The 10,279-nt window shown below is 44.4% G+C and overlaps 2 long non-coding RNA genes across 3 annotated transcripts; both read left to right on the top strand.

The window, feature by feature from the left end:
* LOC109836107 lies at positions 2,977–3,352 on the top strand. Its single transcript, XR_002245835.1, has 3 exons — positions 2,977–3,018; positions 3,089–3,232; positions 3,323–3,352. It is a non-coding gene; the product is annotated as an uncharacterized LOC109836107 (long non-coding RNA).
* Positions 8,335–9,510, top strand: LOC109838011. 2 transcript variants are annotated; one of them, XR_002246543.1, is made up of 3 exons: positions 8,335–8,534; positions 8,630–8,804; positions 8,920–9,510. It is a non-coding gene; the product is annotated as an uncharacterized LOC109838011 (long non-coding RNA). The 2 variants fall into 2 exon arrangements; XR_002246542.1 differs by having other exon boundaries at positions 8,335–8,804.

Genomic DNA, 10,279 nt, shown 5'->3' with positions numbered 1-10,279 from the left:
TGCCTCAAACTCGCCTTTTTAGGGGTGAAAATGAGATTTTTCCTTTTCTAGATCTGATCCCTCAATTTATCTTGCAGGTCTCTATGTCCCGTATGGCGAGGGGTCAATCCTCTGCCGCGCCGACAGATGGCGTGCCTCCCTCTTACGCCGGTGAGCTACTTTTTTCTAGAAATTTACAAATTAGTCCATTTTTCCTTGGAAATTTGCAAATTGGTCCTTTTTCTTTTTTTTTTACTCCCCGTTGTTCTCCTTGGTGAACCGGGAAAAGCCTTGATTCTCCTTGGTGAGGATCGACGCTTCAAAGATATGTTTTGCTTGGTCAAAACACTATCTCATAATAAATAAAGGGGGCGTTTTGTCGCTGCGTTGTGCCTTATAAGGCAGGGATATATTATCGATATACCCTATCTTATGAAGGCGCAACGTGGCCAAAACGTCACACCCTTTATAAGGCAATGACTCTATCTTACCCCTTCGTAAGATGAGTTCAATTTCCTTTTGTAACTGGAATTAACAAACGTTTAATTGCTTGTTCTCAGTTAAATACCCTTCTGGAGCGTTCTCATCTCACGCAGTATACGGGCGTCGTGGCGAGTATTATTCGACCTCCGACGATGTTTCCCCTATCCCAGTCACTCCTCAGTTCATTTTGGACACATCGACTGAGGTTGTACAGGCGGTGAAGGAAGGTGGGCACCGAGCTCTTCGACAGTTGATTACCGATGCACCTCTTGTGAAGGACGCCAGTTCCGTTCAGTCTCTCAGGAAGACTGATTTTTTGTTTGGTGACTCTGTCGAAGATCCCGACGCAGCGTTTATTGAGGCTGAGCAGTGGCTTCATAAGACTGGCAATGGATTCTTATATTTGCCGAAGATTCCTCGGCATCGTTCATTGACTGAGCTCAGGCGTCAGGCCGTGACACGGGAGATGTCGTGGCGCTTGACGGAGGAGCATGAGAGCGTCCATTGCGGCTACATCACTCATCAGGCGTTTCCTGGCTCGAGCAGAAGTCACATCACCGGATTGCGTCCCGGAGTACTGGGGCTGGATGCACCACCACGTAACGAGTTCCTCGCCACCGCTTCTACCTTGAGGAATCGCCTCGCTGCTCTAGGACGGGAGATGCCTGCGACGCGTCACAGGATTTATGGTTGGGTCCATTCTTTGGACAAGTTTTGGTGGACCCGTATGACGACGTATGTCTTGAGCCGATGGGGCGAGGAGTTGCACGCTTGTGGTTTATATGCAGCCGTTCGTGCCACCATGTATGGCTTGCCTGTCAGCGCAAGGCATTTCTGTGCTTTGTTCGAGCTTTATAATTCAGATTCGAACACTTTTCTGACCCGGCAAGGGGAGTTGGGTTTGGCTCTTCACGAGATGCACAGGATTTCTGGCTTACCCATGGGACAGATGTTGTATCAGGAATACTTTCCCTCCAACCATGAATTAAGTCTGCTGAAGGATCGTATGCCCGATCGCTACGAGACTCTATGGGATCTCACTTGTCACTATCATATAGCTTTGGCGCAGTCTGAGCCTTTAGCAAAGAGGACTAAGACATTCGTGAGTCTGAAGCAGTTTGCCAATTATTTGTTCAAGAATCTGGAGAGTAATTCTGGCGAGGCTATTTGTGAGTTGGCCCCACTTACTCCCTCAGGGGTGAACATTCTGATGAAGAAGATTGACGCTCATTCTTATACCACTAGCAGTTCTGAGGGTGGTTTTCCTGCAGGGACCAAGTTCAAATCATTCTTGTGGCATGCTACCGCACCGATTCGACCAATGACCCTTCTTGCCGGTTTCCTCGCTATTTGGTTAAAGAAATGCGTGGTCTCGTACCAGTCTTGTGACGCTCTGCCCTTGGAAGTACTCTATCCAGCAGTTCAGCTTGCCTACAAGAAAGAACTCTCACTTCTTCCGGTGATGGTGGCTAACATTCACCGAGGACTTCGACAGCTTTCTGGTGCCTTTACACGGAAGGAAAAGGAATCGCCGACTCAGATTCCCACCCTTAAGACAGAGCTCCCGTACACTTACTTGATGGCTTGGTTTGTCCTTCACCGTCCCGATATGATGTCGGTACCGAGCGCCACAGATCATTCCGTTCCTTTACTACAATTGCTTGAGAACGGCAAGTGGGAGGGGCGCGGATTTTCTGACGTCAGGCAGCAGCTGCAGGTCCACAAGTGTTGGACATTTTCCACTTGCTTTCCGCAGTTCTCCGGACGATACGGCGATAGTTTGACAGATGAGGAGAGGCCGAGAGAGTATCGAACTCACTTGGACATCGGGTGCTTTAACTGGCTGGTAAACATTAGGCCAGGTTATTTGACTTTTCGGGTGAGGGATCAGTGCTTCATAGAGCCATATCTACCCTGTCGATTCGCTCGTCAGTTTGGCTACGATCAGCTTTACATCGGGAATCCTCGTCAGCAGCTTCGGGCCCACGGCGGTTTGGTAGATGGTCTCCGTGCGTGGTTGTGGACCGTGACTGGCTGTACTGGTGCTAAATTCAGTCTCCCGAGTGCTGATCGGCAGTTGAACCTTACTTTCTTAAGCTGCAAGTGGTTGTTAGCAGCCAACAAGACCATCCCCGTGAAGCCGATTGCAGAGCTAGAGGCCGAGGAAGCTTCTCAGGTTGATTCCCGTAGGATTTGGGAAAATGCCCGATCACAGAGGACACGGAACAAGACTCGTCGGATTGACGAAGAGGGAAAGAAGACCTTTCATTCCGCAGACGAGGCTTCAGGCGGAGATCCTGAAGGTTATGAAGACTTTTCCGAGCGAGGTTTGCTATTCATCTTTTCCTTCCATCTTCTAGAAATATTGAAACTGACTATGGTTTGATGTTTCAGGGACCACAGTTGACCAGGATGAAGAGTTCCGTCCCCCTCCCCAGGCGAGACCTTCGATTATTGTCCCTGCTACTAGGCGGAAGAGATTAGCCCGCAAGCCGCGTGCAGCTTCCCGAGCATCTGATATGGACTTGGCTGGTGATGATCCTGCTAGTGACGGAGGTAACATCTACTTTGTAAACCACCTTCTTGGTTATTCGGAACATTGACTCATGCTTTTCCATCTATATAGGAGAGCGTGGAGAGAGCGAAATGAGTCCCGATTCCGTTCCTGTGTCTCCTGGTGAGCCTGACCCGCTGCCCCAGTTAAAAAGGCCTACAGGGGTTGCCGACATTAGGGAGGATAGCAATGTAGGACCTGATTCCGCAGATCCAGGTACATCTACTATTGACAATGTATCTTTTAGATGGTATACAAAAGAATTTGTGCATCCTCTAATCATCTCTGTACATCTTGCTTCTTCAGATAACTTGCAGGAGGCATACGTGGATTTTGAGAATAAAGAGGCTAACACATCCATGAGGGGTAACTCATTTCTGTTGGTTGTAGTCTCTTTATTCTTCTTTGGTACTTATATTCTTTTACGTCAGATTTCTCTATTGATGATTTTGACGAGGAAGGCTTGATCGCGGAGACTCCTACACTCCACTTCATGTATAGCTCTCCTCAATTTGATGGCCAGTTACCCGGAGATATATTTTCCGAGCCTACGTTCGATAAGAATCTTGAGGATGATTCTTTCGAAGGTATATGCCTCCTCCCAAATTAATTATAGGACTAGCCAATTTTGACTAATGCAGCTATAATGTGATGCCTCTGAGAATTCTGACTTGTATTTAACAGGAGTTTTTGTTGAGAATGACCCTGTTGAGCCGGCTATGGGACCAACTACACCAGTTGATACACCCCCAGCCGTTACACCTCCACCACCCCCAGTGACTCAAGAGGGTATGAATACTATTTATTTACTCTTCAAGGTCTTTTTCTGACGGTTTTATCTTTATCTTTCCCCCCCCCCAGCCGTTACACCTCCATCACCCCCAGTGACTCAAGAGGGTATGAATACTATTTATTTACTTTTCAAGGTCTTTTTCTGACGGTTTTATCTTTTTTTTATCGTGCAGGGAATTCTTCTCGTCTTCATATTCTGGCGAGGGAGTTGTTATCTGATGATGATCCTGAGAAGATTGTCATCTGCATAGAAGTCCGCTCCTTCTTCTCTTTCATGAATGCTATGATTGGCAAGCTTTTCCATGGTGGACTTTCTCTTCGCCAATTCAAGCCTTTCCTTGATTCTAAAGTCAATTTGATAAGGGAAGCGGGACATCCAGATTTGGCACAGGCTATAGTTGATGACCTTGATTGCCTAGAGCATGAGCTTCAGATGTTTCGTGAGCTCCGAGATGCAGGTGCCTCCTCATTTATTGCTACCGAGCTGGACACCCGCTTACAGTCATCACGCGAGACTCAGATTTTTACTGAGCTCGAGATTCAGATGCAGCGGGGCCGAGTAGATCGAGTTAAGACGAGCCTTGCTACTAGATTATCTTCGCTTGCCGAGCTCGATCTTTCTATTACCTCCTGTGCGACCGAGATAGACCAGCTCAGAAGAACACTCCGTGAAAAAGAGGAGACTTTGGATATTCTTCAGATGACGAAAGCACAGGATCAGCAAACCCACACTGCTTTATCTGATGAGTTGAGATCCCTGGAGCAGAAGCTAGCCGAGACAGAAGAGATCGCTGCGAGGACTTCAGCCACCACCGAGGAGTCCATCAGGGCTGAACTTAGGCAAGCTTATGATGAGAAGCTTTCTAAGATCAGTCAGCAGATTTTTGGTCATGGTCTTGATGTATGATTTTGTTTGCTGAACACTTTGACTTTTGATTCTCTTAGTGAAACTTGCTTTCGTCTTTATTATGATTCGTCATTCCATTTGAAATGATTGACCACAATACTCATAGGATTTTTGGCAAACCCTCAGCCATCAACGGGTTTGATGAGCCTTTACCGACTACCGTTTGAGTCGGGCTAGCATGCGGATTGTTTAAATCCGTTCGCATGTAACGTTATGCTCGGAGATTGAATTCTCCGAGACTTTGTGCTATGATGTCGAATACATAGACTTCGCCATTGTTACGGGAATAGGCTACCCGGCGACACGTGTTAGGTGTTGACTTTAGGATTTTTGGCTAACCCCCAGCCTTCAACGGATTTGATTAGCCTTTACCGACTACCGTTTGAGTCGGGCTAGCATGCGGATTATCGGAATCCGTTCCGCATGTAACGTTGTGCTAAGGGAATGAACTCCCTTAGACTTCGTGCTATGATGTCGAATACATAGACTTCGCCATTGTTACGGGAATAGGCTACCCGGCGACACGTGTTAGGTGTTGACTTTAGGATTTTTGGCTAACCCCCAGCCTTCAACGGGTTTGATTAGCCTTTACCGACTACCGTTTGAGTCGGGCTAGCATGCGGATTATCGGAATCCGTTCCGCATGTAACGTTGTGCTAAGGGAATGAACTCCCTTAGACTTCGTGCTATGATGTCGAATACATAGACTTCGCCATTGTTACGGGAATAGGCTACCCGGCAACACGTGTTAGGTGTTGACTTTATCCCTACTTAGGCTTCGGGATAAAATACCCCAGAATCGGACTCTGGTGTCTTTTTGTTCGGAAAAAGACTAAACCGGCGACGCGTGTTAGGCGTCGGCATATCCTTTCTTAGGATTCAGGATGAAATTCCCCATGCGTGTAAGGCATGGATTTTGGTGTTATTAATAACAGCCTGCCGCAATGTTGAATATGCGGGCGAGTGTTCTTTTCAACGGTTAAGAACTAACCGGCAGCGCGGGTTAAGCGCAGACTTATCCTTGCTTAGGTTTCAGGATAGAATACCCCAGAATCGAACTCTGGTGTCTTTTTCTACGGAAAAAGACTAAACCGACGATGCGTGTTAGGCATCGGCATATCCTTTCTTAGGATTCGGGATGAAATTCCCCATGCGTGTAAGGCATGGATTCTGGTGTTATTAATAACAACCTGTCACAATGTCGAATATGTGAACGGGTGTTCTTTTTAAACGGTTAAGAACTAACCGGCAGCGCGTGTCAGGCGCAGACTTATCCCTGCTTAGGATTCGGGATAAACTTCCTAGGATGAATCCTAAATTGATAAATTTCGGAAAAGATCGATGCGGGAAAGGCAGAATTTTATATTCTATTTCCCGGTCTTCTTTTAGGGTGAAGGCGAACCCGAAAACAAGGAAGGAAGAATTTTATATTCTATTCCCTGATCCTGGAAAGGAAGAATTTTATATTCTATTTCCAGCGAGGAAGAAACTAGAAGTGGGGTGTCCACTCCGAGAATCTGGAAAATTTAGATAAACTTGCCTTTTATAGGATGAGTTATCTAAACTGAAAATGGGTTCTTCGTTTATCGAAGTGGAATTTCAACTTTGGCTATAACCATGGGAAGGCTTGACCAAAGAGAAAAGAAAGGAGTTCTTTCGTTTATCGAAAGGAGAATCCGATCTGAAAGGGGACCTTCTTGTCTATGGAAAGAGTCAAGAAGGTCATATGGACATTTTTTGTGGACCCACTGTCAATTGGAACTGATCAGTGAGGGATTTTGGTGGAGACAATGATTTTGGGTTATCCTCTAGAATATTGAGTGTAATATTCTCCGAGGAACTTCCCGGTAAATGGGTTATCCTGAATGTACTAGGGATAGTACTTTTTCAGGAACTTCCCATTTATTGGCATTAATTGCCTGGCGCCCTCTAGGGAAATCAGACGGTAAGCGCCGTTTGAATAGACTGTGTCTATTACAAACGGTCCTTCCCACTTAGGTTCAAATTTACCTTTCATCTTGGAGGTGAGGATTATTGGTCGACGAGCAGCGAGGACCAAATCTCCTTCCTTGAAGCTTCTTCGGCGGACTCTTTTGTCAAAAGCCCTGGACATCCTAGCCTGGTAGAACTCGATGTGTTGTTGAGCTTCCAAGCGCTTTTCATCCAGCCTCTCGAGCTCTTCGAGACGCTTCTGATGTTGTTCTTCGGTCGTCATCTCCGTTGCGAGAGCGATCCGAAGGGAGGGAATTTGAATTTCCAAAGGTAGCACCGCTTCGCATCCATATACTAACGAGTACGGAGTAGCTCCCGTAGGAGTGCGTATGGTGGTGCGATAAGCCCAGAGTGCCTCCCCAAGTTTATCGTCCCAGTCTCGTTTGTTGGTCTTCACGAGCTTAGACAGGATCTTAATGATCGTCTTATTGAAAGCTTCAGCTAATCCGTTTGCAGCTGGATAATACGCTGTTGATGATACATCCTCGATCTTGAATTTATCACAAAACCTGATGAAAGCGTTGCTTATGAACTGTGGACCGTTATCGTGGATGATCCGTCTCGGCACGCCGTGTCGGTATATGACATGATGCTTGATGAAGTTGATGACGTTATTCGTCTTCACTTCCTTAAGCGGAATCGCCTCAGCCCACTTTGAAAAGTAGTCAGTGATAGCGAGAATAAACCGATCACCTTTGACTGAAGGGGGAAAAATTGGACCGACAATGTCCATACCCCAAGTCTCGAATGGCCAGGATGTAGTTGATGTGTGTAATCGTTCTGGCGGTTGGTGCATATAATTTGCATGCACTTGACAGGCGTGACATTCTCGTGCATATTCGATTGCGTCACGTACCATTGTTGGCCAATAATATCCCATTCTTCTGATTCGATCATATAGCTTGGGACCAGGCTGATGCGCACCGCATTCTCCTTCGTGCGCTTCCTTAAGCACTTCTTTTGCTTCTTCGTTCGAAAGGCATCGGAGGAGCAAATCGTCATACCCCCGGCGGTATAACGTACGGGTCTCGATATTGTAAAAGAACCGTGGTGCTCTTCGGCGAATAGATTCTTTTTCTTTTACATCCTCCGGCAAGATGCCATATTGGACGTAGTCAATGATAGGAAAGCGCCAATCTCGGGACTCAGACCCGATTTGAGTTGAGTTCACCTCCTTGGTGTTTGGGCCCCTATCATCTTCTTCTTCATCGGTACCCATATTGTATCGGTACAATATCAACAAGAAAGTCAAAGATATCGGTTCTTGTTATGGCTGCAGCAATATCGTTCTTCTGGAGGGTTCGTCTCTTGTTCTCCTCAGCATGTAGCCATGAACGGATGGTGAGCTCAAGGATGAAGAGCTCGCAGGCCTTGGCAAAGAGGATGGGCGCCTCTGCAGAGATCATCCGAACGTCCTCATCGGCCTTCATGATCTTCTTGATGCGGGCGAGGGGGAGCTGATGGTTCTTGAAGTCATTGTTGTTGGTTGTTATTCTCCATCAAGAATCTCTCTTCAATTACCAAACTGTTGGCTCAAATGATATTTTCTGATACTGATTTTTCTTGAGCACTAATGTTCCTCCCTTTGTACTGATCAACAGTTTTTTATTTCTGGTGCAGGCTGATATAGGAGGGTTGTTGGTTGTTATTCTCCATCAAGAATCTCTCTTCAATTACCAAACTGTTGGCTCAAATGATATTTTCTGATACTGATTTTTCTTGAGCACTAATGTTCCTCCCTTTGTACTGATCAACAGTTTTTTATTTCTGGTGCAGGCTGATATAGGAGGTGTCTGATTCTTGAAAGAAAGAGAGGTCTTTTTTAAGGTTCTCAGGTTCAATTATTTATTTATTTATTCAGTTGACAGGAAAATTCTTGTGCGGGCTGATATAAGAAGAGAGGCATTACCTTCTTTTTATAGGTAGGGAGTATCTGGTTCTTGGGGGAAAAGAGAGAGGGTCTTTTTGAGCTTCTCAGGTTCAAATTCTTGGGAGAAAGAGGTGGTCTTTTTGAGGTTCTCAGGTTCAAATTCTTTTCAAAGAGAATAAAGAGCAGGTGCCTGCCCTATTGTATATCGAAAATGAGTTGGAACAAAGGTATGAGCTTTGCTTTAGCTTTGTGGCATTTGGTCGTTTTGCTTGAAATGGTATCTGGTTCCAGAAGCCAATAGGACTGATATTTTGCCTTGCTTTGCTTCTGTTTCCTGAGCAGAGAGGAAATGGGTATGGAATTTTTGAGCACAAGGGTCTCCTTCGCTCCGAGAAGAAACGAGTTTTCGCACAGATTTGGCTCGAGACTGATCAAGAGACGGTAGAGAAAGCAAAATGTGGGCAATGAGGATGCAAGCGAGGACACGCAGTTATTTGAAGATGAAAGTGGATGAGCTTCAAGTTTTGAGGAGGAGAGTGGAGAGGTGGATAGAAAGAGGAGACGGAAAGGGGATAAGATTTGTGATCTAATTTTGAGAACCTTATCCTGCTGCTAAGCTTGTGTGATACTTTTTTATGGCTGCTTTGATTTGAACAGTTGAGGTGAGAAAAAAGAAGAGTGATATATATAAGAATGAAAGATACAGAAGTCCAGAGAGAAAATATTTTGTGAGTAGATAGTGAGATTTGCTCAATGTTGAGATTGTAGTTTGTGATGAGATTTGACTTTGTCCGGAAAGGAAATTGAAATTGTCCTTCAGGTGCTGTTTGTGGGCGGTGGGCTCAGCGGGAGTCTTGGAGATTGAGAGTTAAATGGACGTAAAATATTTAAATTGCTTTTTCCCCCACAAGAAAAAACTTATTATTTTCTGCACGCGAATTTTGTTTGGATGATTGAAAGAAAATTGTGGCAAGTTTGATGTGAAAAGTGAGGTTACTTTCATATTTGGTTCATTTACTTTCCCTGATAAGTTAGCTTCTCGGTAAGTTTAACCCTTGTCTTTACTTGGTGTCTTGTTTCAATAGATTCAAGTAAGCTTAAGGTGCTTTTATTATGAACAGGCTATTTATTTTCTGATTTATTTGCTAACCAACAAGTAATTAGCAAAATAGACCGTTTTTTGGTAAAAGAGGTCGATTTTGAAAAAGGGTTCAGAAAACATACGGGACTACTAGTCCCGTATGTTTTGTTAACAAACAGAAAATATACGGGACTAATAGTCCCGTATATTTTCTGAGTGAGTTTAAACATACGGGACTAGTAGTCCCGTATGTTTTCTGAACCCTTTTTTAAAATCGACCTCTTTTGCCAAAAAACGGTCTATTTTGCTAATTACTTTTAAAAACGGTCTATTTCGCTAATTACTTTATAAAAACGGTCTATTTTGTAAATTTTCCCATAATTACTTTTAAAAACGGTCTATTTCGCTAATTACTTTATAAAAACGGTCTATTTTGTAAATTTTCCCATATTTATATCTATATTACATATAATTGCTATGTCAGAACTTTTCCTCACCTCTTTTGTCCTCTCAAATTTGATAATTTTCAATTATAATAATTATCAATCATTTAATGATTAAATGCTAATTCATGTTAAATTAAAAAAAATAAATTATCAAATAATTAAATGAAAAATTCAA

Source organism: Asparagus officinalis, chromosome 4 (assembly GCF_001876935.1).
Source record: "Asparagus officinalis chromosome 4, Aspof.V1, whole genome shotgun sequence".
Classification (NCBI taxonomy): Eukaryota; Viridiplantae; Streptophyta; class Magnoliopsida; order Asparagales; family Asparagaceae; genus Asparagus; species Asparagus officinalis.
The sequence above is the reverse complement of the archived record's forward strand: the minus strand, read 5'-3'. Positions and strand labels throughout refer to the sequence as shown.